Source organism: Dasypus novemcinctus, chromosome 4 (assembly GCF_030445035.2).
Source record: "Dasypus novemcinctus isolate mDasNov1 chromosome 4, mDasNov1.1.hap2, whole genome shotgun sequence".
Classification (NCBI taxonomy): Eukaryota; Metazoa; Chordata; class Mammalia; order Cingulata; family Dasypodidae; genus Dasypus; species Dasypus novemcinctus.
This window is the reverse complement of record NC_080676.1, coordinates 35977872-36003456: the sequence shown is the minus strand read 5'-3', so window position 1 is coordinate 36003456 and position 25585 is coordinate 35977872. Positions and strand designations below refer to the sequence as shown.

Sequence of the window (25585 nt, the reverse complement as noted above, 5' to 3'; positions counted from 1 at the left end):
CTTCATAAATCCTATTTAGATGAGGTCAAATTGACAGAGGATGTGCCTTAATCTATATGGCTGAAGTGCTTATAAGGAGAAGAAATCAAGAAAAGAACACATGCCTGTGAAAGGGAAGGAAAAGTCATGCGATTGAGGAGGCAGTGATGAAAGCCAAGGAACCACAATGATTGTGGCAAGCCAGGACCAGAACAAAATAGACCCTGGGAGGAGGAATATCCATCATGACTTTGATTTTGAACTTCTAGCCTCCAAAACCATGAGACAATAATTCTTTTCTTTTTAAGCCAACCAGTTGTACAATATTAGTCATAGCAACCCTGACAAATTAAGACAGGAGAATTCATTTTATTTTTGAAAGACAATTTTCTTGGTTGCAAGTAAGCATTATGCAATCAAATAAAGGTATCTGAGAAGGGATCGTGCCTTCCTTGTGGCGGTGGTGGTGGTGGTGGTGGTAGACATCATTTAGTCACCTGTAGGAGAGAGAATAACAACTTTGGAAGAAAACTGCTAAACATGATAAATCAAGTAATACAACATAAATTCTTAAATGTTGATAATAGTTATTATTTAATCATTCATATCTACCTATTATTGTACTTATCTATGATGTGAACAGTGGACCAAACTGGCATTATTAGGTTTGGGGAATAATACAACAAAAATTCTGACAAACAAATATACAAGCAAACCAAAAATTTTTATATGCACGCACACTGACATGACTTAATAAAATGATGTTCTGTGTTTCAACATGTTAACAAAATACTGAATTACAAAGAATTAAGGAGGTTTATTACAGAAGAATTTATAAAATTCTTTCATCTTCATATGCTACTATGCTAATGTGCACTGTGAATTTCCAAGAAGTACATGCTTTGTGTATTTTCATAAATATATATGACCAGGAAATACATTTATTTTAGGTCACTCTTGTAATGTTTCTTTGATTAGTAGTATTGACTTATGTCACTACAATAGTTATTTATGGCTTTAAGAATAAATACATTAGAGAAGCAGATGTGGTTGAAGTGATTGGGCTCCCATCTTCCATATAGGAGGTCCCAGGTTTGGTTCCCAGGGCCTCCTGGTGAAGGTGAGCTTGCCTGCACAGCAAGCTGGCCCACGTGGAGGGCTAGCCCATGCAGAGAGCTGATGTGAAAAGATGATGCAACAAAAAAGAGATACAACAAACCAGGGAGCTGAGGTGGCCTGAGTGATTAAGTGTCTCTCTCTCTCTCTCACATCGGAAGGTGCCAGGATCAGGTCCTGGTGCCTGCTAAAAAAGAAGATGAGAAAAGAAGACAAGTGGAAGAATGTGTGGTGAATGGACACAGACAGCAGACAGCAAGCACAAGTAGCAAGGGGACAGGGAATAAATAAATAAAATAAATCCTTAAGAAAAATGAATTAACAAGTTATATTTAAAGAATACACTAAGCAGCTAAATTTAATAATAGCTAGTGTTAGTAGAAGCAATGCAATTATATGATTATTCACAATGTTTTTTAGCCAGTAAGAATCATAAAAGAAAAAGATACCTGTTTACTTGGGACAGAACCTGAGTGTGGAAGTAAAGGGAATGGCATATTTTTCTTTCTTCCTCCTCTCCCAGCTCAGAGTCTTATTAGTGGTCTCTCACAGTAGAAGTGGAAAGAGGAATGGGAGGAGATTGTAAAGGGGTGAAAATTAGAATGGGGCTCATTATTTTCAAAATGAAAACTGGGGGGAAAGAATTTAAAAACCAGTACTGAAACACAGATAATTAAATTTAGTTGGCTATAATTTAATTTACCTAAGTGGAATAGGATGGCCCTGCATGGACCCATAATTGATCCTAGGGAGCATGATTCACCATCAACTCTTTGATCTTAATTGTATCTTTCAATTCTCTGGGCCATTGTAATTTCAACTGTGAAAATAAAATTGTGATATTTGGTTAATTTTGAAAATAAAGGCTAGATTATATAATATCTTAAGGCCATATCCATTCTGGTGTTCATCATTTTGTGATTATCTCCTTAATAAATCAAAGTAGGAAATAATATTTGTAATTTGTGGCATAGAGAACATTATAGTTGAAAGTGAAAATAACTTTTCCTTTTGTTCCATATTCTATAAATGAGTAAAAACACACTGTGTAACAGTATTGCTTTCTCTAAATTATCCTTAAGGAAGTCATATTTTCAGAACTCTGTATGGAATTCTTGCACTGGGGCAAGCACTAGGACATTCAAGCATATGAAATATAAGGGGAATTTTTTACTTAGGTTCTTTGTTTGGCACCTAAAATTTTTACATTATTGAATTTTTTAGAATCTGTTAGTAAACCATAAACTATTAAACACAAATATGAAAAATGTCTGCAATTGGGATGGCTATGGCAGGATGTGAAGACAATTCTAAAATATTTGAGAAACAGTTATGTAAAAGAAGCTTGGATTTGTTGTGATTTTTGAGAAAAGAAACAGGACTGTGTGGGACTTTGTGAGTTCTGAGGAAATGTGCTGAAAAGTGAAATGAATAACCACAGGACATAGTGATGCTCCTGTCAAAAGCGCTCTCCAAGATGTGAAAAGACAAACTGGAAGATCCATGTTGAAGATAACATTTGATTAAGTGCACCCACATCATCTCTCTTACAAAAAATGGTTGAGTGGGCGCAAAATCCTGCTTGAGTGAGCTGTTTTGGGAACCCACAAAGGAGGAGGCTGCAGGGTATCAATATGGAGAGAGGATGACAAAAAGACTGATCAATGTAAAACCATTAGTTTCTGGCACTTGAAGCTGGAACTATGGAATGGCTAAGCCCCACCCTCAGGGGAGGAAGCTGTGGTGATCCCAGACTCTTGTGACATGTAGCCAGCAGAGGCATACTCCGAGAGTGAGAGGGTTCTGGTGAAGGGTGGAGAGGTGTCTACCTTGTGTGGGTTTGATTGTCTGGACTCCCTTTTTTGAGCTTTGAGGAACACACCAGCTGGCTCAAAGAGAAACCAGGAAGAAGAGAAAGGGAAATCTCCTAAGGCAGTCTGATTTACCTAACCATCCTGGGATAGGGAAAATTGGTCTGGGAGAAGGTGGAGTCAGGCAATTAACTAATCCTGTGCAACTATCCTAAAGGAGAGGTCAGTAGGAAGTGCTTAATAAGCTCCCAAGAGCATATTTAGGGTTCCCTGAGAGGAGTGGGTGCTCTCAAAAAGGCTGAGACACATTTTTTTTTTCTGTGGTGAGTTAAGTCAACAGGGTCCCATATGAATTTCAAAAGGGAAATCTCATGTGTCCTGCTGCCTTGGGAGAGAAAGCAGTTAGAATAAAAAGGGGGAAAGACAGATTCCTAACCAGCAGTTTATCCAGTTGCATAGAGTCAATCCTGCCCAAGGGAAAGGGATGATAGCTTTCTGAAAAACTAATCAAACCAGCAAGAAAGTTTCTCTCAGTGGAAAAGTTTCTATCTGGAATATACAAGGTCTTTAGTTTGATTCCCAGCTCTACTTAGAGTATTAGCGCACTGGGATGTTAAACATCTAGCTGATAATTTAGGACAGGGAAAACACGGACATTATTATTGTATTAGCTTCCCTTGGGTCTCTTATTTTTCCTTAAAAAAAAACAAAAAAAAAACAAAAAAAACATGTTACCTTTGTTTTGTAATTTAGTTTAGTTTACTCACTAAAACCCACTTCAAAATCTGCAATGAGAAAGCTTCAGAGTAATCGATTGCTAAACACTGGCAGCCTGAGATGCTCCTCAAGGGCTTAAGAGGGAAGGCTGTTTTTTCCTTAGTGTTCAGTTGACTCCTTGCTTGTGGGTTTGTCTGGGATTTTGTTTGTTTGTTTTCTTGTCTTTCTTTCCTCTTTATCCTCCCTTTCTTCTTTTTATTTTCTTTTTTTAATTAGGTGCTGCCAGCTTGTTTCTTGTTTGCTGTGTTCACTCTTACTCAATTTCCTCTTTTCTGCATGTAAAATAATTTTGGCAATGCTAACTCTTTTCCTTCCTAAATCTTTGTGCCTTCTGCTTTCTATTGTAGCTCTTACATTCTACCTTTCTTTGTTAAACCCCCAATTTTTCTGGCTTTTTATTTCTAACTCTTCTATTCTGTTTTCTTTCTTTTATTAACTCTTTCTCTTTTTGTCCTTTATTTTCTTTTTCCCTCTCTCTTCATCACTCTGGCCTATCAATTCATACTATATACTTCTCCATATTCAGTTTCCCATTTCATTGTAGGTCTTCCACTTTTTTTATTCTTATAACTCTATGTGGCTTACATGAGTTAAATATTAATTTCCCTAGGACTTATGTGGTTATTCTGCTAACTTTTACTATCAATACTACTATTATCCTTTTTCCTTTCTTATTTCTTTTGCTTTTCCTGGCACTAATCTTTTTCCTTCAAGGGAATTTAGACAACAACAAGGAAATAGAATAAGAAGAACAATGTGTCAAAGAGAAAATGTAACACAAACACACAAACAGCAATTAAATACAACCCTAGACTGGAGGGAGAAGTTAATCAGCTGAACAAACCCTTCAAGATAAAAGGATGACTAGACTGCAAAAACAATACAAACTAAGGCAAGAAACAAGAAGACATGGCCCAACCCAATGAACAAACCAAAAACCAGGAAGAGAAGTAGAACATCGAACAACTAATCAAAGTTGTCCAAACAAATATCATGGACCAACTGAGTCAAATGAAAGAAGAGATTAATGATATTAAGAAAACACTGGGAGAGCATACTGAAAAAATTGTAAACATACATAAAAAAATAACAGATATTATGAGGATAAATGGCACAATCCAAGAAATCAAAACTACACTCTCAGCAAGTAACATCAAATTTGAACAGGCAGAGGAAAGAATTAGTGATGTGGAAGACAGTATATCTGAAATCAGATAGTAGAACTGATAGATAAAAAGATAGAAAAAATTCACATAGAAACTTAGGGATTTGAATGACTACACAAAATGCACAAACATATACATTATAGGCATTCCAGAAGGAGAAGAGAAGAGAAAGAAGACAGAAAGGGTGTTGGAGGAAATAACAGCTGACAACTTCCTAACCCTATTGAGGGAGATAGATATACATGTGCAGGAAGCACAGTGCATGCTAAACAGTACAAATCCCAAAAGGCCTACTCCTAGATATATTCTTGTCAAAAAGACAAAATGGAGTCAAGTTTGTAGAATATAGCATTTTATTTGGGACACCAAAATTTTTCTGCAGCAAAGGAAGTCAGATCACTTGCAAGAATGGAAGGAGCTTTGGGGTACCAGGGATGGCAAATGATTTTTACAGACATTAAAAAGGAAATTAGCTCGATTTCTATGGATTGGATGGGATTTTATCTATCCTATAAGTGTGAGTTTAGGCAAGTGGGCTGTATTTTTATTGGGTCAAATGTATTGAACTAGGGTCATGATGGTCTATCTGGGTCAGCTGCCTTGATGTGAATTTCAAATTTCAAAAGAGAAAGAGAAAACTCAAGAGAGAATTCACAGACATAGTAGAATATGGATGATTTTTTGACTCTGAGATATCCTCAGGGATTTCTCTATACAGTATTTATCAGTTTTATCCCTTTTGTCATTCATTGGTTATGAGGACTTGACCAAAGGTGTTGCTAGTCTCTCAGTCACCAGTAAAATTCTCTCGTGTTTCACCTCTGATTTCACAGTTTAGCTGAAGTTGGAGAAAGTCATTGTTACATTCACAGTGGTCTTGCATACTCAGTTGTACCATTCTTCAAGTTTGTGATTGCATAGTAGTATTTGAGAGTAGAGAGATCAGAAAATGACTGAAAGATATTATGAATATGGTTATGAGGATAATACATGCCAGTATTAGGACATCTCTGAGCCTGAGTACCCATGACCCTAGAAGCCATCCAGGAAGAGACTCAGATCAATTAGATTCAGAATGTTTGTAAACCTAATTGATTCTCTAGCAAGGGCTTATGCTGCCCATACCTATTGGCAAACAAGTTCTTAACTACCATTTACAAAAACACAAAACTGGGTCCCTGCTTGTGCATACACATCTCTTTGGACGCTAGAACATAGTCTAATGCTAATCAATTTTGTAGAGTCATTTTGCAAAGTTCCAATACTTCATCAGTTGGTGAGCTGATCGTCTGCTCTAGATGGGAAGTAGATTTATCTGTCTTTAAAGTATCATCTGTATTCATAATATATCTACAAATGCGACAGATACCTGCCCCAATTACAAGGGGGACAATACCAAAAATAGAATACCCCATGAATTTAGCCTTATTTATTGGTTTTTCCAAGATCCATTTAATGCTGTCTCTAATTTGGCAATAGTCTCTTCATGAGTTTTTAATGGTATAGGAAGATGTCATATAAGCCTTCATATTTCTAACTTTCACCTTTGAAAGTTATTATATATAGCCATTTGAGGACTAGCATAAGTGGTATAACAGGAACTAACCCATTTAATGGATAGTGAGTTGTAAGTCTTTTGTCCTCATACAAAAAACAGTAGCCTTGAAGAGTTTAATACAATTACCTACCATATTTAAGGAATGGAATATTGGCAAGTAGAGCTAATTGGTATACATTCCTAAAAAAGATTCATAGTCATTATCATCATCATTGTTATCTGATACTTTAGTCCCATTTACCAACAATTTCCTTTTCCTGACCTGTTTTGCACACCAGAAACTTGTGCCTTGAGTGGAATAAAATTTTTTATGTTATTAAACTCTCTGAGTACTTGGAGAAAAATGATGTCTTTAAAGGAGGTCTTCCACCCACAGTGTACTTCTGGCTCATGAAAGTAAAAGGAGTCTTGCCATACAGAAACTGAATATTTACTATGTCCTACAAAGTAACAATTTTTTCTGTCTGGTTTCTAGTGAAAATATCACATTCTTTGGTTCGTAGAGAGCACATTATAATCTCCGGCTTTTAAGGCACAGCCCAGAATCATTCCAAAAAGGAGATTTATCTCATGGGATATACAATGTTTTCTGTCATGTGCAAGTCTCTAACTATAAGAGAGGGGTGGTTATTAGAAGAATTCCTGATATATGATTTAGTGGGCATAGCAGTTTGTTGTTATTTATGAATTTCAAAACTTGATATTGGGTTTTCTTTGTAAATTGGTCTGGTCCTCTGGGTACATTAGATTGTATTGGATTCAGAGGTTTTACTTTTATTTGATTAAATAATGATTAAGGCTTTGATTTGGCCACATCAGTAGGATGTTGAGTCTCCTATCCCCTTGGTTGGCAGAGACTTACAGAGAAGCCTCACCGCAGAGAAGGGAGATTGGAGTTTTGAGCTAGAGCCCCAGGAAGTAAATACATAGGAGAAGAACACAGAGGAATAGGGATGGTTCCACAGATATGGTAGAAGTCCTGAGAAGAGAAAGAGCCTGATAGTCTGCAGCTGACCTTATGCTGAGAACAGAGCAACTGAACCCAGAGAGGAATGAGTCCTAGGAGAGAGATGAAACTTGTCCCAGCCTGTGGCTGAGATTGGAAGAAGATGGACCAGGGAGCCTTGGGAGGAGAAGGAAGACAGAACCCTCACAGACATCATCTGCCATCTTGTGTCAACACATGGCAACAGACTCTGGATGAGAAAGTAGCTTTTATGGTACCTTGAGTGGGATTGTAAGCTTTTACTTCAAATAAATATCCTTTATATAAACCAACTGATTTCTGGTATTTTACATCAGCTGACTAATATAGTGGGGGATAGATATAGACCCAGCAGTGATTCTGATTTGTTTTATTCACTATATAGTGTACAAGAAGGACTAAGGAATTATGTTCAAGGTAGGAGTACATAGCAGAAATAGGGTAAAGGGAAGATAAAAGAAAATTATGGTGAAGATAGGGTATTATTATTGAGGATAAATATTGGGCATTGTAAGTGGAATGTAATGAATAAGAGAATGTTTACACAGATGGTGAAGAGGAAGAAACAGACTAAGATAAGAAAATTCAGGTGTGTTTTCATATGTGATCACAGCATCATTTAATTGTTCTAACATCTTGGGAAGAATCTGCCTACATCTTCTGCATCATCTGCTTGTAGAATTATTATTTCAATTTTAGTTTGAGATCCAAAATGGAAGTAACCTCTTAAAGGCTTGAAGTACATTTTACTTATGACAGGCGAACCCAGGGTTCAATTCCCTGTAACTTTACTGCTGTAGTGTTGGTCAATAGGACTCAATAAGGTTCTTTTCATCAATGTTTTAATGCAGTTCTGTCACTGACCTCTCTTCCAATATATCAAAGCTCTGGGTTGAATGTCACGTAGAGACTGCTGTAGAGCAATCTTGGGGAAGGCAGGCTAGATCTGTGAATGGAGGAACTGGGTATAGGTGATTAGCTCCTTGAAATAATTAGCTATTTCATATAATAATATGTTGGAGCCTGATAAAGCAGGAGCAATAATAAGTCTCAAGGATGTTCACATTATGACTTTATAGGGGATTGGCCAGTGTTTTCCCAGTGGGCTAGAACTAATAGCCATCAAGACAAAAGGAAGAACCAAAAGCCAAGGTAGAGAAAGAAGATTCAGATAATTAAATCTTAAGATACTATTTGTTCATTCCCCCTTCCCCAACTGTTGAGGAAGGTAGGGACAGTAAAGCTTTTGGTTGATGGGCAAAGTTCCTTGATTACAGTTCCAGTAAATTGAAAGTGTGTCTGTTGAGATAAAGCAGAAATTCCCCAGGTAGAAAAAGCAAAGTCTAAGAATTTCCTAGCTGTTGTGAAGGCAGTAGCCTTGTGACAAGGAAATATTATTAGACATCTCAAAAATGACATTAATTCCAAGAGACACAAGATGTCACTTTGGTCCACAAGTCAGAGCAGAGGCTTATAAAGGTCAGGTGATCGATGGAACTTTAGCTCAGGTCCCTCTCAAAGTAGGTCCAGGGGGTCTCTGAACCCGTTTTGTGGTTATTTCCCTAGTTCCAGAATGCATAATTGGAATAAACATACTCAGCAACTGGCAGAATTCCCACATTGGTTCCCTGACTTTTGGAGTGAGGGCTACTATAGTAAGAAAGGCCAAGTGGAGGCCACTATAACTGCCTGTACCTAGCAAAATAGTAAATCAAAAGCAATATCATATTCCTGGAGTGAATGAAAAGATAAGTGCCACCATCAAGGACTTGAAGGATGCAGGGGTGGTGATTTCCAATGCATCCCCATTCAACTCTACTATTTGGCTTCTGCAGAAAATAGATAAATCTTGGAGGTTGGTAATGGATTATCATAAACTTAACCAGGTAGTGACTCCAATTACAGCTGCAGTTCCAGATGTGGCATCATTGCTTGATGAAATGAATATATGCCCTATACTTGGTATTCAACTATTGATTTGGAGGCTTTTTTCTCAATCATTGTAAGTAAGGACACCAGAAACAGTCTATTTTCAGCTGACAAAGCCAGCCAAAATACTTTCATTGTTCTACCTCAGGGGTATATCAACTCTCCAGGCCTATGACGTAATATTGTCTTCAGGGACTTTGATTATCTATCTCTCCCATACAACACCACACTTGTCCATTATATTGATGATATCATGTTGAGTGGGCCTAGTGAACAAGAAGTAACAACTACTCTGTACTTATTGGTAAGGCATTTGCATGTAAGATGATGAGATATAAACACAACAAAAATTTAGGGGACTTCTACCTCAGTGAAATTTCTAGGTATGTAGGCTCCTATAAGAAAATCAAAAAACAGAGCTTTAGGGTTTTGAAGCAAAATCCCGCCATCCTCTGCATATAACTACTCTCCTTTTGAGAAACAGTTTTTGGTCTGCTACTGGGCCTTAGAGACTGAATGCTTAGCTATGGGCCACCAAGTTACCATGATGCTTCAACTGATTAGAGCTGGGTGTTGTCTGACCCACCAATCCATAAAGTTGGTTGAGCACAGAATCATTCCATCATAAAATGGAAGTGGTATATATGATTTAGGACTCAAACAGGTCTTAAAGGCACAAGTAACTTATATGAGAACATGGCACAAATGTCCATGACCACCACTCCTGAAAAATTACCTTCTCATTCCCAGTCTGCAACTATGGCATCTTAGGGAGTTCCTTACAATCAGTTGATTGAGGAAGAGAAGATTCAAGCCTGGTTTGCAGATTGTTGTGCACAATATGCAGGTACCACCTAAAAGTGAACAGAGCTGCAATCCTTTTCTGGGACACCTCTAAAGGACAGTGGTGAGGGGGAATCTTCCCAGGGGAAGAACTTTGAGCAGTGCACCTGGCTGCTCATTTTTCTTGGAAGGAGAAAGGCCTTTTTTCTCCAGCCACTCTAGTCATTGCTCAGTCAGGTCATGAACAAAGTGGCCATGTGGTATGGATGGAGGTTACACAAGGGCTCAGCAAGTTGGACTTCCCCTCAGTAAGGCTTACCTGGCTATGTGACTGCTAAGTTCCCAATCTATAGCAATAGTGACCTACATTCAGCCCCCTGATATGGCACCATTTGCTGAAGTAATCAGCTTGCAACCTTGTGGCACGTTGATTTTATTGAAACACTTCTATAATGCAAAGGGCAGCAGTTTGTTCTAATTGGAATAGACACATATTCCAGATACGGGTTTGCCTTTCCTGTATGCAATGCTTCTGCCAAAACTGTCATCCATGAACTTACTGAATGTCTTATCCATCATCCTGTTATTCCACACAGCATTACTTCTGATCAAAGGAAGCATTGCTCATAGAATCCACTGATCTTACCATATTCCCCCAAATCCTAAAGCAGCTGGATTGATAGAAAAGTGGAGTGGTCTTTTGAAGACACAATTATGGCACCAATTAGGAGTCAATACCTTGAAGGGCTGGGGCAATGTTCTCCAGGAGACTGTCAATATCTTAAAGGCCTGGGGCAGTGTTCTAAATCAGTGTCCACTCTTTGGTGCTCTTTCTCCCATAGCCAGGAATCAAGAGGTGGAAATGGGAATGACACCACTCATTCTTATCCCTAGTAATCCACTAGGAAAGTGTTGCCTCCTGTCCCTGAAACCTTAAGCTTTGCTGGTTTAAAGGTCTTAGTTTCAATAGGAGGAGTGCTTCCTTCGAGACATACCACAATGATCCCTTTGAGCTGGAAGTTAAGCCAGCCACCTAGCCACTTTGGACTCCTCAGGCCTCTGAATCAAAGGCAAAGAAGGGGATTATTCTACTGGCTGGGGTAATTGATCCTAAATATCAAGTGTAAATAGAACTGCATCTCCACAATGAAGGTAAAGAACAGTTTGCCTGGAATACAGAAAGTCCCCTAGGGTGCTTCAGTACTACCATGCCCTATTTTTTTAAAGTCAATGGAAAACTACAACAACCCAATCCTGGCAGGACTAACAATGGCCCCAGTTCCTCAGGAATGAAAATTTGAGTCTCCCCACCAGGCAAAAACCATAGCAAGCTGATGTTCTTGCTGAGAGTAAAGGCAACATGGATAGGTAGTGGAAGAAGTTAGTAATGACCATGTGACTAGTTACAGAAATGAAGACTGAAATGGTTATGAAGATTTCTTCCTTGCTTTGTTACAATGATGTTTGTTTATGTACATATTTTTGTTTTCTTCCCTATCTTATCACCTTGTCATATGATGTAAGTTGTATTAGTTTCATGTCATAGTACTTAAAGATGTCAAGTTTAGTAGTAAATATTAACCAAGGACTCACAACCTATTCTGGAGGGATTTAGTGCATTTCTGGTTCAGGACAGTTGAGTATTGTTAAAGGAAAAAACATATGCCTGCTGCTGTTTTTATTTAGAGACTATGTATGGCTTAAAGTGATATGTATGACTGCCAAGTTGACAAGAGGTGGATAGAGATGATTAGGCTATTTTGTTAACTTAGCCAGGTAATGGTACCCTGCTGTTTGGTCAAGCAAGCACTGGATTATTGTAATGCAAAGACATTCCATGGACTTTAATCATCAGTGAGTTAATTGCATCTATGGCTGATTACATCTACAATCAACTAAGGAGAATGCCTTTAGTAATGAATGATGGCTCATCTAACCAGTTGAAAGCCTTAAAATGAGAAGTGATTTCAGGTTTCAGAGGGAGAAAATTTCCATCTCTACTTCAGACAGTTAATGTCCTCTGGGGACTTTCACTGGAACTACTGACTTACAGCCTCCCATATGGAATTTGGACTTGTGAATCCCCATGGTCCTGTGAGACAGTTTTATAAAATCTTATACTATTTACAGATATGTCTTATTTTTATTGTTTCCCTAGAGGACCCTGACTAATAGACCAGGATTATGTTAACTGATGAGAATATAATTTATATATTCACCTTGCTTCTACTTTAAATTTCTTTTTTTTTCCCTAAAGATGAAACTCAGAATTGTAGCACATTCAGAGAAGCATCAGAGTAAAATAATGTAACTGAAAAGGAAATTTGATTAATTTGTGGCACATAGCTTTCTTTTTAAAGAATAACTAAAATTATGATCAATAATATTTTATTATTATCTAATATGCAGATTAGTACAGGGCATACCATGGACAATGACAGCATTGTCACATCTTTAAAAATTTAATATAATCTCTAAATATGTATATGAATAATATTTTACCCATACAAATTTAACCAGCAGTAGGTTAGAAAACACATTTAATTTGACAACACTTCCTATGCAACTCATAACATATCAAATGAATCTAACTATTTTTAGCACTTCTCTTTTTATAAGGTGAAAGAACAAATACACCCTGGAAAATCCAAGAGTTTAAAATAAAGTAAAAAAATAATAATATCCTTTAGGATTTTATTTTGAGAAGGGAAAATGTCAAGAGTTTTTGGGAGAGTTGAACACTTGGCTAAATAGGATTATAAATCACTGATAAACAATAGTTGGTTGCCTACCTAATGGAAATAACAATAAAAGAATTTAAAAGTAAGTACAGGAGGAAACAAGAGTGTAAAACAGTACACAAAAATTTAATTGTTTCTTTTTTTCCAAGTAAAAAGTTTGATCTCTTAAACAATAAAATAAAATCAAAGGATAAAACAAAAAATAAAAACAAAGGATTGTTGGGAGCAGTCAAAATAAAGTACACGCTGAACTCAGCAGAGCCAGCAGCACGGCTGCCAGAGAGGAGCCAACTTTCTCATTTGAGTAAACTATAATTAGTTCACCACAACATGGCGGGTCCCACATCATGGCAGAACTCAAATCTGCCCTGTCACTTCCTTGTTCTTCTCCCTCCCTGCTCCTTTGTTCTCCGTTTCCCGCCACTGCCCAGACTGATAAGATAGTGCGCAGGCGCAAGACGTGAAACTGAAGTCCGCCTTCTACCTCAGCAACAGAAGTAGCCAATCCCTAGCTTCCACCTCCACCCACCGCCCTTCCCCTTCCCAAGAGTATATATGCTTTGTTCCCTCAATAAAATTCGCAGCTTGATCAGAACACTGTCTTGCTGTCATTCTTCGTGTCTCTTGTCCCACCATTCTTTCTCGCAGGTTTAGAGCCCTCGTTGCCGTCCCGTGGGCCGGGACAAAGGATAATAAAATCAATAGAAGTATCTGTGAGGAATAAATTCTGATATGCCACAGAATCTTTACCTTCTAGGCAGATTATAACCTCTCCCTAAAGGCAGACCAATAATCCAAGAAAATATCTAATTTTAACAGAAAGAAAAGCAAATTTTAGTTTTGCATGAATGTAATTTTGATATGAAAGCTCTTAGAAATTTCTAAGCCAATCAAATCGTGGCATTGATCATGACAAGTAAAATGCATTTCTACTAACCTTCTAGAACATTTTATATCCATTTTGATTTTGTCCAATACTTTCTGTATTTCATTCTGCAATACATAGGCAAATTACTTTAGGACAAAACTACACTTTTTCCTTAATTAAAATGCATCGTGCATAACTTGCATCTTAAGTTCCCAAAACAATCTTGGAAATTGTCTTAAAGCCAACATCTTACAAAACACAATAACTCTTGAAATAAAGTTTGTCAGAAAAATAACTCAATTTGGTTAAATGTAAATGTACATTTTCATTATTTTAAACATCTAGGAGATATATGCTAGTATATTTGATTAGGAAACCTAAATAAATTTAAGAAGAACATACAAAAGTAGAATAAAACTTTATGCTTACATCGTACTTCATGCTGATAATTCAGAAGACATAGTTTTTTTTTTAACTAATAATATTACTCTAGTCTTGTTGCCAGAGTTTACCTTGATTGTGTGCACTTGAATTTTCAAAATATTTCAATTTGATCCTACAATACTTTTTTTTTTTTATATTGGAAGTATTGGGGTTTGTTTTCTTAATTTCTGGGACTTTTGGAGTATTAATTTATATATAACCCCGTATTTACCTTTATTCAATTTCCATAGAGTTTTTCTTGGGACTTTTATTTGTTAATTTAGTATTATAATCTGGAAGTAAGAAAATATATATCAAATAAACTGACAGGTACAAATAAAGAGCTTTAGCTTCAATCAGATTTTTTTTCAACCATAATTCACTACATAAACACAAAAACACAAAAAACTCCCTAGTTTATGTATTATAAAAGAACTGGTTTTCCTTCCTTGCTCCACTCATATTTCTTTTTTTTTTTATCGTATTTTTTGTTCTTGTCAGATGGGGCAAATGGGGTTATTATTTAATATTTAACATGAGGATTAAAGCTTTTCTATAGTAATTTGTGTGCTCAGCCACTTGGATACTGCTTTGACTTTAGCAGAATCCCCTAGTGAGTAGAAGTTCCAGACAAGTGTCTGGAACTGAGCACAGGCAGCATAATGGATAGAAAGGAGGACCATTACACAGGACCAAGAGGACTGGCAAACCCCACACCATGTGACCCAAGTTTGGAGTTGGTTTAGCATCCCTTATGTATTCCTAAATCCTGTGTTTCTAGAGAGAGACAGTTAGAGAGCTGGAGAGAGAAATGAAATGAAACCAAATGGAAGATCTGACAATAGAACTGAAACCAAACCCAAACCAAAGTTTCCTAAACCAAAGTCTTAAATAAAAAAGCAATTGAACTCATCCCAAATTGTGGCGTTCATAAATGAGAAAGGGTTATCTGGGGATGCAGAGTCTTGGTAATCAGATAGCAATCACAAAGGGGTCTTTCCTGGGTGCATCACTTCATTTGCTGCTGGACGGAGAGCTCACAGCCCCAGAGGGCAACTTCTATATCTCAAACTTGTTTAAAGACAAATCAGAGTGGAATATGCAGATTACAGCATTTTAATCAGGACAAGAAAGTTTTGCTGCAGCAAAGGTAACCAGATCACTTGGAAGAATGGAAGTAACTTCAGGGTTCTAGGGATGGCAAATGATTTTTACAGACATATAAAGAAAGTTAGCTTGACTTCTAGTGATTGGATGAGGTGTTGTCTGTCCTATAGGGGTGGGTTTAAGACATGGATTTTATTTTGTATGGGGTCAAACATAATGACCTAAGGTCTTGTTTGCCTATCTGGGTAAGCTGCCTTGGTGAGAATATCAGATTTCAAAAGATAAAGAGATAAAAGGGAATTCACAGAGGAATCAGGGTACTGGTTTTTGTTTATTTGATTTGCTTTTTGTTTGTTTGTTTGTTTTGGCTCTGAAGGTTTTCTCTAAATAATTTTATCAATGCTGAGGACCTCACAGTGGTTCAGCCCTTAGATGTGTATTTGATAAAACGACCTTTGAAGGTCTTTTGAATTGCAAGTCTTTTACTGCAAATAGTTTTCAATTTTTTGACTATATCCTTTCTAATAAGTTTTAACAAACTGGTTAATATTTATCATTTTCTTCAACTGTATCACCTTCATTCAGTACTTATTGCTACTCACTTAGATTACTTTAATTGTTCCCCTACTGCTTTCTGTGTCTCACATTTCTGCCACTTTGCTCTACTCTGCAGAATATTTCCAGAACAATTTCTGCTCTGAACACGGAATGTCCCTGTCACCCCTAGCTGTCTTCTCAGCTTTTCTCTCCTTTTCTGCCCATTGAAATCCCAGCTTAAATTCTAACTCCTTATAATGTCTCGTTGGATGCCATCTTTCTCTACCCATCATTAGAAAAAATGATAACTGTTTCTCTCTCTTTAACCATAATTCTTTGTTGGTTGTTTTACTTGAAGTAATTATTTCATCAGGTATTGTATGAGAGCGTTTCTCCATTAGACATCCAACTCATTAAAGACCAAGGGCTTGCTTTATTTATTTTTACAATCTTCTTTAGTGTCTAACAGTTTAAAAAAAAAACTTTTAAGTTTTTATTGTGAAATTTTGAAAGATGTACATAAGAAAAAATAGCAAAATAAACTTATTTTACTCATCCCCTAGCTTCAACATTTTCATTATATGATAAACTTTGTTTTATCTATGTACCTACCTATCATTTTGTCAAATATTTACTTTGAACACTTGTTGCCTATCAGTTGTTCCATGCATACTTGTTGAATAAATAGATATTGTAAGTTTTCAATGGGCCCAAAATATCTACAGAATAAAGCTTAAGCATATTTAAGGTTCCCCATAATCTGACACAAAATCATTTCTCCTGGCTTATTGATCTTTAATACTTAATATGAACATTATGCTGTCCTTGCATCAGTGTGAGGCATTACTCATAATGTTTCCTCTTTCTGTGATACGTAACTTCTCTATGCTGACATATCTGAAAATGCAGCTGAAGAATAAAAACATAAAAAATCTCCTTGTGAAGCCATTAAAAACAATAACAACCTCTAGAATTTCCAATCAAGCTTTGAACATTTAACTTAAATATATATGTTAGGAATTCTTTATCTTCAGTCCTGTCTACACAACCAGAGTGTAGCTCTTATTCATTGATGTCATTCTATTTTCAGAGTTCTGAAATAAAAATCCTAATAAAAGAGACATGATGATTTCTTGTTCAACTTTTGCTGGATGTGGAAAATATGCAGCGCAATTATTTAGGAGACAATGATGTTTTGTGAAAGCACATGGAACAGTCTTTGGGTTACTAGAATTCAATTTGTTTGGAGTACCTTATGTAAGTATAAAATTTACGTAATACCTTATGCAAGTATAATTTTGTTTGTTTCATATTAAGTTTGTTTTCTTAATACAGTCATCTCAATGATGAAGTTTTCATTGGTTAATTATATACCATTTGAAAGGCATTCCTGAACAATCCCGTTCCCTCATAGATCTTCTGTTTCATTCTGTATGCTCATAACCGAAATAATTACATATGTATTCTTCACATCTCTCCAGAATTCTGTATCTCTTTTTTCAATTGTTTTCCACATTCATATGTCTTGAAAGCATCTAAAATACCACAGTTCAAAGATAGAAGTCATCACCTACCTCAGAAATTTGTTCTACTCCCAGGGTTTTCCCTTTCAGTGACTCAATTAAAGAACAGTTAGTCAAGATAAAATCCTGAGAGTAATCCGGAATCCCTTCTGCTCCCCTCAATTTAACATTTTCAGTTGATCCCTAAATCCCTTTTTTTTTTTCCAGAGAACTTTCTTGAATAAATCTAGATCTTTATCTCCAGTACTTCTACCTTTGTCTATTATTCTTTTATTTTCTAAATGAATTCAACATTTCAACAGTTTCCCTGCCTTTTGTCTTATTCTCATAAATTTATTTCCATCCTTAAGCCAAAGTGTTCAGTTTAAAACACACATATAATCATGTATGTCTAATTCTCAAGCCCTTCATTTGTTTTACATTTCCCTTAAATCTAAATATTTTAATTTGATTGACAAGACCACTAATGACCTTCTACCCCACCTCAACATTCTCATCTTTATTTTTTGTACAGAACCTTCATTGTATCAAATGTACCATGCTCTATTTCAGTCACTTCCCATTACTTACCTTTATTAATGCATTCAACTACTAATTGATCTTTCTACTTCTGGGCTTACCCTCCCCTACCCCAAATGTACCACCTTTAACTTAATTATCTTAAAGCATTATTTACACTTGAGCACTTTCGACAGCTCAAGGGGAGCTATTAATAATTATTCTTGATCAACATGATATACTTGGACTCTCTCAGGCAAAATGAGAAGCATGGTCATTCTATCTTTAATTCATCCTCTACATTATTTCCAAAGTAATTTTTCTAAAAGCGTAATCTAATAATTTGCCTTCTTCCCATGCTTTAAATGCTTCAGTAGCTTCCTGTTGCTTTCAGACAAACAATCACCATCCTTAGCAAGACGTATGAACTTTCACTGTTACCTTCCTTCCTTGTCAAGTGCCAAGTGCTTACATTTCTCTGATAAGCACCATACTCTCCCACATCTCTAAGTTAGACTTAACTATTTTCCTACTTCCTACAACAAATAAGCTAGTTATTCTAGAGTTAAATCTTACCCTACTTTCAAACTTTCATTCCCTACTGAAATGATCTTTTCCTAGTCTTGACCACATGCTCCTTATATGGATTACAGTAATGTTAGAAAATGCTCCTAATAGAATTTTTATTCATTAAATTAAGTATCATTGAGTTCCAGGCACTCTCATGGGTTGTGACAGTACAGGCAGTTATGAAATGTCTGCCTTTGTACTGCCTACATTCTAGTAGGAGAGACAATAAAATAACCAGCATATAAATGATATAAATGCATATAAATGATACAATTTCAGAGAGAAGTTAATGGGATTGTCTGGTGGTAGGTGCAGCTGTTTTGTACAAGGTGATCATCACCTGCTTTTATTTCAATTCTGAATTAGACTTTGGAGTGTTTGAGGGCAGGAAAGAAGTGTTTTATTTTTGTCTTCCCAGTATATAGCCTGGGCCTAGAAATTTATAGGATTTTTCACAGTGAATGAATTATGATGTCTAATTGTACTTAAAAAAATCTGAATGCTTCTTCTTCAAATATTGTGTTTCATGAAAGATTTCCTTACTTATTGTTGTTTTCCATGTTTTAAAATTAGGTAAAAGTGAAATTAATGGCAAAGGTAGTGTAATGATAGGAATTGGAAACGAATTCAAATGTGTCAATATAAAAGAGAATTTAAAAATAAGAGAGACAAGAATTTAAAATGTACTATTAAATTAAGCTAAATAGATACATAAGGTCTTAGGAGTAATGGAAGATATTTGAACTTTTCTAATAGAAAGCATTTAAATAAATGCCTTCCCAGGCTGGAGCAGATATTTGTTGGTTCCTTTATGCTACCACAGAACTTTGTAGACTATAGACACAACTTGAAACATTTTACCCATTTGGTGAAAAACTGCAGCTGAGTCTTAAAGTTCTTATCTAACAATTTCTATTTAATTCTATACTTTTTGAAAATTTAGAACCATATTTAGTGCAAATTGCACATTGTGATGTATAAAATTGCCACTAATCTTTAGTGTACCTGCTAACTTTGGGCATAAATAAAATTAGAAATAAATACCCTTGTGGATTAAGAAATAAGATACTAATAATGCCTTGGTAAAAGAAAGTATGCAGTATATTAATTAATGGAAACAACAATAATCAATCTCCTTATTTTGGTTGGAGTATATCTATATCAGTCAAAAAGTTAAAACAAAAAACAAATAACAAAAGTCTAGATTATATGCAGCCCTTTATCAAGATTTTAATCCATCAATAAAAAGGTATCATTTCTAATTATGAGGAAACTGTTATTGACTATTTTATTTTTAAATAATATGCATTCAGCATAAAATAAGTTTACTACTTAATATTTAGAAATGGAATTAAATACAGATTTACAAATTTTGAAAAAAATTTTTGGTGAACTTCTATAGCATATAGTCAAAATTAGGCATTAATATTTCATACTTTTTGCTTTTAGTAGTCCTAATAATTTTAAATATTCTTAATGTAAAGGTTAAAATCAATCTATAAAATAATTTTTAAAAATAAAATGCTTGCATAAATACATTTTCTGGGGGTTAAAGTTACATGTCATATATACCTTTAAAAGGGAATCATAAAATTCAAATTCTATTTGAATATTCATACTTTTAAGTAAAATAAAGAATTTTCAAAACTAAATTTAAATAACCTAATCAAATATATTTAAAGATATATTAGGTGAATTTTTTTTTGTCTCTATTTTTTTAATGTTACTTTAAAAAAATATGAGGTCCCCATAGACTCTCAACTCCCCTCACCCCACTCCTCCCCCCATAACAACAACCTCCTCCATCATCATGAGACATCACACTTCTGTAAATATTGTGTTTTTTTTAACTTTAAGATTTGGCGTATTTTCAAAATATCACTTTTGGCTAACACATTCAAGCACTATTTGATCATTTGCTATACAATGTTCTAACTCTGTACCTGTTTTATAAAGCTCACACAAATGAAGACATGTTATTAAGGCCATACTTTCATGAGCAAGTCATGTATTCATAAATTTATTTCATTTTTAAAGTATATTCAATTAGTAAGAAATTATAAATTAAAAATTAATGTAGCCAGTGGCAATCTTTTAAGGCTTTTGGTGGCATGCAACAAATTTGAAACTATTATCCAGCAAAATATTATAAATATCATTCTAAATGTACAATGTAGGTCTTTGTACTTTGTGCATCATCTCTCCTTTTGGATTGGAGAGATAGGGTGTTCTGCTTAAGAAGCACAGAAACTCTAAATCCTATGCAAGGGCAGCTTTATTCAATCAAATGAGTTTCAGGTTTTATCAAATGATTATAACAATTGAACAATCATAGAAAAGAAGAGTAAGTGATTAAAGACATAGGAAAGAATGAAAGTATATACAACCACTCACCAAATTGGGAAAAACACAACATATGATCTCTCAAGAGGCTGAGAAGTCTCTTTTGCACCTCATCAAGTCCTGATTGGAAAAATGGTCCCAGGCAGAGCATCCCCTCCTGGGTGAGTTTTCAACTGGCAGCTTGGGGACCATCCCTTTTAAGGGGTTCCAAACCTCAGAACTCCAATGATTCTTGCAACTCCTGAGGAATGACCTCATTGGAAGTAACCAAGTCCATCTGGTGGGGGGTGGCCAGCCCTCCACAGGAGAGACACAGTGTCTCGAGGGGTCTTCTGTTCTGTTTATGGTACACTGAACAGGAACATGAAGGTTTTCAGCTTTTAGTTTTACAGGGAATACAGAACATGCAAATGCCACATCTGGTATTTAGTTCTTCTTAGACATTTGTTTTTTGGGTAGTGGATGATGAGGTTGCCTGCATAGCAGCATTATAGCATCACAAAGGACAAAGGACACGTTAATCATTCACATTTCTAGGCTAAAACAGCAGAGACTATTGATTAGAAAGCTTATGAATTCACAATTCTTAATAATTTTCTTATAGTACATCATAGTGTTTGTAACTGAGCGATCAAGAGTGAATATGACCCACTGTGATGGTTAGGACCTTGCGTCAACTTAACCATGTAATGATACTCGGTTTTTTGGTAAAGCAAGTACTGGCAATTGTTACTGTGAGGACATTTTTTGGACTTAAATCATTAGTAAGTTTTTTACTTTTTCCATCTATGGCTGATTAAATCTACAATCAACTGAGGAGATTGTCTTCAGCAATGAGACATGTCTCATCTAATCAGATGAAGGCCTTAAAAGGAGAAGTGATACATTTATGTAATCTAAACTTTAAAGATTAAAAAATATATTTTTTTAAAAAAGGGGAAGTTAGGATGTTAGGAGTCGGAAGGAAGAATTTCCATCTCTACTTCAGCCAGTCATCTTCTCTAGGGGAAATAATCGAAAACCTTTGTGCTGTATATGTAATAAAGCAGTCATTTGCTGAAAGTTTCTATTTTGCCTGATCCTGTGTTCCTGTACCACAGGCAATTCCATATAGCAACTTGCTCCACAACTTCTGGAAATTTTCCAGAAAGAATTTTTAAATGCATATGTAAATATATGCCAAATTTTCAATACTTATTATCAATATATCGTATTGGTTTTATTTGGATCTGTGTGCTATGGCTCACACCATGTTACAATGGATTTCATAAGATATTAAAATATATATATATATATATTTTAAATCAGGCAATAAAGTAAATTGTTAGGAACTTCTGTAATCTTCCCAGCTTGAGAGAGCTACTTTTCACTTATCACTGAATATACTGCTAGGCTTTTTAATTAAAAATGCACGCAATGGGTTATTTATTTAGTTTACTTTTTAATAACTTTTTATCTTTTCTAAGATTATGATATATACACTATGTATCTCCGATTTTCTCACTTAAAATCCTGGGAAATCTTTGAAGGTAAGAATAAAGTAAATTTAGCTGTAGAAGACCTTCAATTGTTCATTTGCTATTGATATTTTAATACTGTGGCCTGAAAATTCTTAGAAAGTAGTATAATCCTGCATCTGGGACATAACCTTGAACTTAAGAGTGGCTCGACCTTAACAAAAGCTGTACTGGGAAAAATATTATTTAGAGAGGAAAACCTGAAGAAAATGCAGCTGTCCCTTTTGAGATATGTGTAAAGTGAAACTTGCGTTCAGCCAGATGATAAGATTGTTGCTTGTTGAGTCATTTATGTTTCACATCTGCTGAACTCTGTCTCAGATAATGACCCTATGATGTTTTTTGTTGTATTTTCGGCAAGCTTATCATTAAAAATATTCCTTTATGATATATAATAACAATTTCATGAGTATTCTTGGGTGAAAATGTGCTCTGTTAATTAACTGGTTTTTATCTTATGGTTGTAAAGCTAGCTAGCCATTTATATTTCCTACTTTGTTATGGCTAACTATGAATTTCAAAGATTTGTAGCCTTTCTTTAGCAACTTTTTATAAGTTCATGGCATATAATTTTTATTTTTAACCCTAATAACCTTGTTTTATTTCTTCACCTGATTTTTCTTAATGTATTTTTATCTTCCTGGATACATTTTGTAAGCTGTTTCAAATATATTGATATTAAAGCAAGGTAAAAATAATTTTATTATTTATTAAATTATTGGATAATTTAATAAAGGCAGTTCTTTTGTTCACAAAAGGACAACTGGGAAAAAGTTTCACCTTTTGGCTTAAGGGAATGAAGACCAATGTTTAATCAATTGGTTTCTGAATGTGACTTCTGGGAACAAAGTTTGTACATGAGGTATGAGGTTATGAGTTTTGTATGCAATAGATGTCTGCTTTGTGACCTTATTACCATAATCATATAGATTTAGAAGCTGAGTACTTTGTGGGGTAGGATGAAGTTCCAGTTTGTGCTCATTATATAATGATTTTTATTGTTATAACATGATTTAATATTCTCAAGAAGAAAATTACCTTAGAAATGCTTCATTGTCATCTTGATTTGGAACCAGAATTTAAGTTAATATAAAGAATGAGTAATTTTCATTATCCCTACTCTGCTTTGTTTTGCTTTCACTTCATTTCTCGGTGCAAGGTCAGCAAATGCCTATATTCCTGATGCAGTATGTTATGATTATGAAACTGCAAGAAATTTCCATTGATAATAGGATACATTAAGTTTCAGAATACATTTTTTTCATAAACCAAAATACATACTTTTATTTCCAAACGTAAAACAGATACATCGAAACAAAAAACACACCATAAAACAAGAACAGAGATGTCAAACTACCTTTAAACATGGTTACTTCCAACTTGAACAACAGGAAGAAGATGAAAACTTCAATATAGCTTAAAATAAACATCCGAAAAGAAGCTATCTGGGTTCTCATGTACCTCCCAACAGAGCAGGGAAGGCCGTGAGTAGGGGTTGAACTTGCTATGAATGAAATATCACACATGTTGCCTGACTGTCATTTGGCTCCAATGCTGTTTACCTTTCCATAATGCTTAACTTATTGCAAATGCATATTTTATGATCACAAATAATAGTAGGAGAGTGGCTTTGTTCCTTGTTTGCACTGTTTATAGGAGAGAGCATTTGAACAATGAAGTTAGTTTGCCTGTGACACCAAAACCCACCTAAGCAGCATCTACATATTCCCACACACACATACACAAACACAAACACACAAACACACATGTGCATACTCACACACACATGCACACTGTTCCATCAAGATAAACAACTAGGCAGTATCAGGACAGCAGCCTTCAGGGTAGTGTGGGCAGGTGCGAAAGTAGGGTAATATGCGAGCGTGGGGCTGGCATGTCATGTGGGTTCCAAGGAGGCCTGGGACCCTCTGGCTCCCAAGCCCTCCCTGGAAAGAAAAGACAAATGAAACTAACAAATGCATCAGGGTTTGATGCTTTAGCATGGGAAGGCCATCTTTTGGACTCGAAATTGGGGGGGAAAGTATATGTTCCTCCAAACTGTTGCTAGACACGTCATTTTCCTTATTTCTGGTACCTTACGCACTCAACAAATGCTACAAATATCACTGTTTTCTGAAACACACAAACTAAGAACCAAGAAAGAAATAGGCCAATTTAGAATTGAGCTAAGACTTCCTTCACAAGCAGACAATTTGCTGTCTCTGCTTGTCAATGCAAGAAAAAGAGAGGGCTTCATTTCTAAACCAGCCTAAGGAAATTCCCAGGTGATGAAGGTCTGAGGGTTCAATGGCCTTCTTCCCGGAGAGAATGTCAGATGCTTTCACAAGATGTAGAACAGTGGACCTCAAGGAAAATATCCTGGGGCCAGTGTAGCCTTTCCAAGGTCCTTGGAGATCAGAGGCTAGTGGTTTTTGTTACCCTGAAGTCCAGCACTGGAAACAAAGGCTTCCCAGCTATGTTTCTAGATGAAGATGTTTCTAAAGTGTGCACGCACAAGTGTATACACAAACACCACAATCGCACACACACATACCATGGTTGCACATATATACAACCTCCTCTAACTCCTTCTCCATTAAAAAATTCTAGAACATTCTCAACTACTGTCTCTGGAGAAAAAGCACCTCTTTTTTCTCTAGAAGGATTCAGTCACTCTCTAAGCAGTGACTTCACAAAATCAGATGCTGTCAACCTGTCCCTGCAAGGGACAACCTGTCTCCTGGGGGTGGGCAGGCAGACAGTGAGCACCTGCATCCATCTCTGGCACTTTATCCTGGTTTTGCTGGCTCCTGATGTTGGTGGTAGTCGAATAAATCCTCCAAAGCAGTGGGCACGGGGAGGAGATTAGCTGTCCCTGCCCTGGACCATTCACCTCCTCCCTCAATGAGCTTCCCAGCAGCCTAAAGTATCAGCAGCCCACAAAGCAACTGAGGCTAAATGAATGTTCAATGGAGTGGTAGAAAGAATTAGATACTTGAAGTCAATCATCCCTGGGTTTGAATTTTAAATACCCACTCACAGAAGAGCTGGTTGCTTTTAGGGAGGCTGCTAAGCTTCGAGCAGTATCTAGGAGCAAGATCTTGACTCCCTAAAGCAGACGTTTAGAGAGAGTAAGGGCAATATTGCAGGGCCTCAATTATGACCCCTTCCCTACCTTTGTCATCAGAATAGGAAGAGGGCTGCCAGTTTGTGTTCCTCATTCCCACAGAGGTACTTGAAATGGATTTAGCTGGTGTTCCTAGTAACTGAGCTCAGAAGTAAACATTCCAGATAGGAAGTCCAGAAGTTCAGTGTCCTTTTGAGATCCGATGTCCCTTTGTGTGGTTGAGACCC

At 36.1% G+C, this 25585-nt stretch overlaps 1 long non-coding RNA gene across 3 annotated transcripts; it reads right to left on the bottom strand.

Moving 5' to 3' along the window:
* Positions 1-328: 328 nt before the first annotated feature.
* LOC131278334 (uncharacterized) lies at positions 329-25585 on the bottom strand. 3 transcript variants are annotated; one of them, XR_009185677.1, is made up of 5 exons: positions 20766-20914; positions 13783-13838; positions 1545-1915; positions 1199-1282; positions 329-476 (listed from the first exon to the last, which is right to left on the bottom strand). It is a non-coding gene; the product is annotated as an uncharacterized lncRNA (long non-coding RNA). The 3 variants fall into 3 exon arrangements; XR_009185680.2 differs by lacking the exons at positions 13783-13838; positions 20766-20914 and adding an exon at positions 25407-25585; XR_009185678.1 differs by lacking the exon at positions 13783-13838.